A 5,742-nucleotide genomic window follows, 5' to 3' on the forward strand; every position below is an offset into this window, starting at 1 on the left:
AGTGGTAAGTCTATACAGTGGAATAAGGGAATATAAAATAAGGAAAGGTGCTGTTTTATATAGGGGAGTTGGAAGATACTGAGATAATGTTTGTGCAGAGACCAGAGTGAAGCGAGAATGACCCACCCGAATATCTCCAGGAGGTGATTTTAAAGTGATAAGAACAGCAGGTCGGGCATGGTGGCTCACACCTGTAATCCCAGCACTTTGGGAGAACAAGGCTCGAGGACTGCTTGAGTCCAGGAGTTTGAGACCAGCCTGGGCAACATGGCAAAACCCCGTCTCTACAAAAAATACAAAAATTAGCCAGTCGTGGTGGCACACACCTGTGGTCCCAGCTACTTGTGAGGCTGAAGTAGGAAGATTACATGAGCCTAGGAGGTCAAAGCTGCAGTGGGCTGTGATCACACCACTGTACTCCAGCCTAAGCAACAGAGCTTGACCTTGTCTCATAAAAACAAACAAACAATCAAAAACAGCAAAGGCCCTGTGGCAGAATTATGCCCCTAAAATGCAAACTTGGTTTTGCTACAATAGCATACAGATTTCACAATCCCAAGCCACGAAGAAAAGCTACAGAGGCCATTGAGAGAAGCTGATCAGACAATTTCTAAGACCCATATTTTCCTAAACTCCCAACTGCTTTTAATCTCTTCTTCCCCACCAGGCTCAATGTCACTGCAGGCAATTTTGACCAGCAGGAGTTTACCATCGGCAGCTGGGACCTAGAGTCATTACTATGTACTAAAGCATGAACACAACCTTCACAGCTTCTCCCACTCACGTGAGTTTATTGGATGTCTCTACTGCAGCGGATGCTGGGTGATCTAGTCCCATAGAGGGAGATCAATATTCTCCCACAGGTGATTATTGATCACTGTATGGAACTGGACTTTTAAGTCATTCTGTCTGTCCTGCACTTGACTAGCCCAATGGCCAAGCTCGTCTCTCTGAATCCAAGTCTACTCAATACTGGCCATTTATTGAGCGTTCGTTCTGTGCTGGTTCCTGGGATGACAGCATTGTAGACATCAGCCACGTAATCCTCTCTGCAGATGTGTGAGGCTGTGACCACAAGATAACTGAGGCCCTGGGCAGTTTGAACTCATTTGGTGTCATGAGCTCATGAAGTGTCAGGACCAAGATATGAATCTGGATATGCTCGATTTTAGAACATTTTACCTGCCTTTCCCCCAAAAAGTCACATTTTGCTTTGCTTCTTTTTTTTTCCTTCCTCCCTCATATCTCAAGGTCTGATTTTAGTCTTCTGTCAACTGACTGCTTCTCAGTGTTTGTTACTGTGCCCGGGTAGAACTGTTTCTTGACCCATACAACCCTGCAATTCCCACAGTGCTGGCCTCTCAAATGGAATTTTTCTCCCACCCTGGAACTGTCTCACTCAGGCCTTGCCTTTCTTCCTCCCCCTGTGGAATTGCTGTGCTATGAAATAATAGTGGTGAGTTGTGCAGCAAACTGTAAAGTGACGAATATGTAAGTGTGATCCTATGGATGATGTGGAACACTTAGGACTTCTGGCCTGGGCTGCTTTTTACAGCTTCTTGTTTAGTGCACAACCTGTGCAGCCATATGAGGCAGCCCTGCCTCTCCTATTGTAGGTTCGGGGGCCTAAAATCCAAGTTATAACCTGGAATGTTTCTTGTTTTGTTTTGTCTTATAAAATGATCCTCAAGTCTCACTCTCAGACTCAGAGAATGAAAACTGGAGAACAGAATTGGGAATCTCTACTTTTAATAAATATTGCAAGGACATTTCAATAAATTTTATGTGCCTAAAAGGAAATTTCTTGAAAATGTCTATGGTCAAAAATTTCCTCTGTCTCAATGGGTTATGTCTATAGCACCATTCAGGTGATGAGACTGCTGGGACCCAGGCTCCAAAGCTAGTTTTTCAGGAGTTAAATTGTCCAGTGTCTCCTCTCTCCTCCAGCCTTCATTGCAGACTGAATGAACCACAGAGGATGAGAGTCCAAGCTCAGTTAGTGAATCTGTAGGAAGGTCACGTGAGGGTGCTCAGAACTTTTGCCATTAAGGGATGACCACTGAGTAGTCTGTTGGCTTTAACCTTAAGCTGATCTTGTTTCTGAGCCCAGCCAGACCTTGATTTAAATCATCCACGTTACTTGGAGACTGTATTTGATGGCTAGGGCTGTGTTACGGGCTAATTTGTGTTCCCCCAAAATTCATGTACTAACACCCATGATAACCTCAGAATATGACTATATTCGGAGATAGGGCCTGGAAAGAGATGGTTAAGTTAAAATAAGGTCTTGAGGCTCCAAAATTCATGTGTTGAAGTCCTAACACCCATAATAACCTCAGAATGGGACTATATTCAGAGATAGGGCCTGGAAAGAGATGATCAGGTTAAAATGAGAGCTTCAGGGTAGGGCCCAAATACAATCTGACAAGTGTTTTTTGTTTTGTTCAGTTTTGTTTTTTGAGATGGAGTTTCGCTCTTGTTGCCCAGGTTGGAGTGCAGTGGCGCCATCTCGGCTCACTGCAACCTCCGCTCACTGCAACCTCCGCCTCCCAGGTTCAAGCGATTCTCCTGCCTCAGCCTCTTCAGTGTCTGGGATTACAGGCATGAGCCACTACGCCCGGCTAATTTTGTATTTTTAGTAGAGATGGGGTTTCACCATGTTGGTCAGGTTGGTCTTGAACTATGGACCTCAGGTGATCCACCCACCTTGGCCTCCCAAAGTGCTGGAATTACATGCGTGAGCCACCACGCCCGGCCCGGTGTCCTTTTAAGAAGAGGAAGAGATGCCAGGGATCTGTGTGCACAGAGAAATAACCTTGATATGAGGCAGCAAGAGGGTGCTCATCTGCAAGCCAAGGAAAGAGGCCTCAGAGGAAACCAGCCCTGCCAAGACCTTGATCTTGCACTTTCAGCCTCCAGAACTGAGATCATAGTTATCTGCTGCTTGAGTCACCCAGTCTGTGGCATTTTGTTATGAAAACCCTAACAGATGAATACAGGTTGCTGTCACGAAATACCACAGAGATTTGATGGCTGAAATAACAGAAATGTATTGTCTCACAGTTCTGGAGGCCGGAAGTCTGAGATCAAGGTGCCAGCAGGGATGGTTTCTTCTGAGGCCTCTCTTCTTGGCGTGCAGACAGCTGTCAGCTCCCTGTGTCTTCCCTTCATCCTCTCTCTCTGTGTCTGGGTCTTAATCTCCCCTTCTTATAAAGACAACAGTCACATTGGATTAGAGGACACCCCAATGACCTCATTCTAACTTAATTACCTCTCTAGAGGCCCTTTTTCCAAATACAATCACATTTTGAGGTGCTGGGAGTTAGAATTTCATAATATTTGTGGGGACACAATTCAGACCATAACATAGGCCAGGCTTGTCCAACCAGAGGCCCACAGACCCAGAATAGCTTTGAATGGGGCCCAACACAAACTCATAAACTTTCTTAAAACATTATGAGATTTTGGCTGGGTGTAGTGGCTCATGCCTGTAATCCCAGCACTTGGGGAGGCCAAGGTGGGTGGATTACTTGAGGTCAGGAGTCAGGAGTTTGAGATCAGCCCCGTCAACATGGTGAAACCCCATCTCTATTAAAAATACAAAAATTAGCTGGGCCTGGTGGTGTGTGCCTGTAGTGCCAGCTATTTGGGAGGCTGAGGCACAAGAATCGCTTGAACCTGGGAGGCAGAGGTTGCAGTGAGCCACTGCACTCCAGCCTGGGTGACAGAATGAGACTCTGTCTCAAAAAAAAAAAAAAAAAAAAAAATTATGAAATCCTTTTGTCTTTTTTATTTTTATTTTTAGCTTATCAGCTATTGTTGGTGTTAGTGTATATTATGTGTGTCCCAAGACTCTTCTTCTTCTAATGTGACCCAGGGAAGCCAAAAGATTGGACACCCCTGACATGGGCTTTAAGAAAGGTTAAGTTGAGAGAAGACACCTGGTTTCTCTGGAGAATGTTCTTCAGGTTAAACACTGTGCTTGACACATCTAATTCTTACAAATGAACTGGGGAAAAGGTGAGAAACTGAGGCCTGGAGATTAAACATCCAGTGATCTCCCCAGGTGGGAAGAAGCGGGCGGGGGAGTATGAATTTCTTCACAATGTAGCCCAGGGCCACCTAATCAGCCTCTTTTCTAGCCATTTACAGCTCCCAACCTGAACCAATTTTGACAGAATTGGCCAAAACTGTGATCCTAACGGAACCAAGCTCTTAGGCCTGTTGTGGCATGAGGTTACTTGTGCAGAGCACTTAGCAAAATGCTCAGAGTTGGCGAAGGCTGTAAGTAGTGATGGCTTTTCTCATCATGATGATTATGTTTACACCTTGAAAACTTTAAGTGCAAGAAAAAGAGGTTATCAAATTGGTGATGTTACCATCTGATTCTAGGTACCCAGGCCAACACCCAGACACTGGACTGGGGATGTTTTCACACACATTAGTACCCCTGGGAAGAAAGCATTATTATTTTCCTCTGTGTTGAACTAGGTGCTCTTGCTGTTGCTAACCCTGTGGGAGGCCCAGAGGAAATTGAAAACTGAAGGTTTATGAGTACACCCCAATGGGCTCATTTAAATGGAACTAACCACCAGCCTCCGCCATCTCCCTGCCCTCTCCACCCTCGCACACCACCCCACTGAAATTCCAGGGTGCCCACGGTGCTGTTGCTCTGTGAATTCACATCCCTGGGAATGATAACTCATGTTAAGAGTCTTCCCATCCAAAGACACAAGTCTTTACCCTCTGCCGCACCTAGAATTCTTCTTCAAATTTTCACTGGTCAAAGATTCTTGGTCTTGAAAGGTCAGGCTTACAGCTCTGTTCCAGGGGTCTGCTCCAAGTCCCCTAAAAATCTTCAGTATTAAGGGGAAGAGGAGACACGTCTAATAATTGTTAGGCCTATGATGGACCCTTCACACACCATATTCTTTATTGCTCCTAACTAGTGTATGAAGAGGCAGTCTGGTAGGCCATAATTTTACAGTTGAAAAAACTGAGGCATAGAGAAGTTCAGTAACTTACCAAGGATCCCTGGTCACTAAGGGAAACATTGAGACCAGACTGACTTCTAAACACCTACTATCAACCAATGCCTTCTAACTGACCACTGATATGGCCCAGCACATCGGTCATACACATATACAGTTGGCCCTTGAACAACACGGGTCTGAACCGCACAGATCAACTTATATGCACATTTTCTCCCACTTCTGCCACCACAGAGACAGCAAGACCAACCCCTTCTCTTCTTCCTCCTCCTCCTCAGCCCGCTCAATGTGAAGATAATGAGGATGAAGACCTTTATGATGATCCACTTCCACTTAAGGAATACTAAATATATTTTCTCTTCCTTATGATTTTCTTAATAACATTTTCTTTCTTCTAGCTTACTTTACTGTAAGACAAAGTTAGTTCTCTAGCTTTATTATACAGTATATAACACATATAACATTACAAAACATGTGTTAATCAATGTTTATGTTATCGGTAATGCTTCCAGTCAATGGTAGGCTGTTGGCAGTTATGTTTTTGGGAAGTCAAAAGTTATGCTTGGATTTTTGACTGCACAGGGAGTCACTGCCCCAACCCCTGTGTTATTCAAGGGTCTAGTGTATATGATTCCTAAGCTTCCAGTGAATTTTACTGATAAAGGAACTGAGTGTTTTGGTGGCTTTCCAAGGACAGTTGGCTTCCAAGGCAGAGTTCGGTTCAGAAACTAGATTTTCTAACTCTAACAGT

The sequence above is a fragment of the Hylobates moloch genome, unplaced genomic scaffold, assembly GCF_009828535.3.
Source record: "Hylobates moloch isolate HMO894 unplaced genomic scaffold, HMol_V3 SCAFFOLD_209, whole genome shotgun sequence".
Lineage (NCBI taxonomy): Eukaryota > Metazoa > Chordata > Mammalia > Primates > Hylobatidae > Hylobates > Hylobates moloch.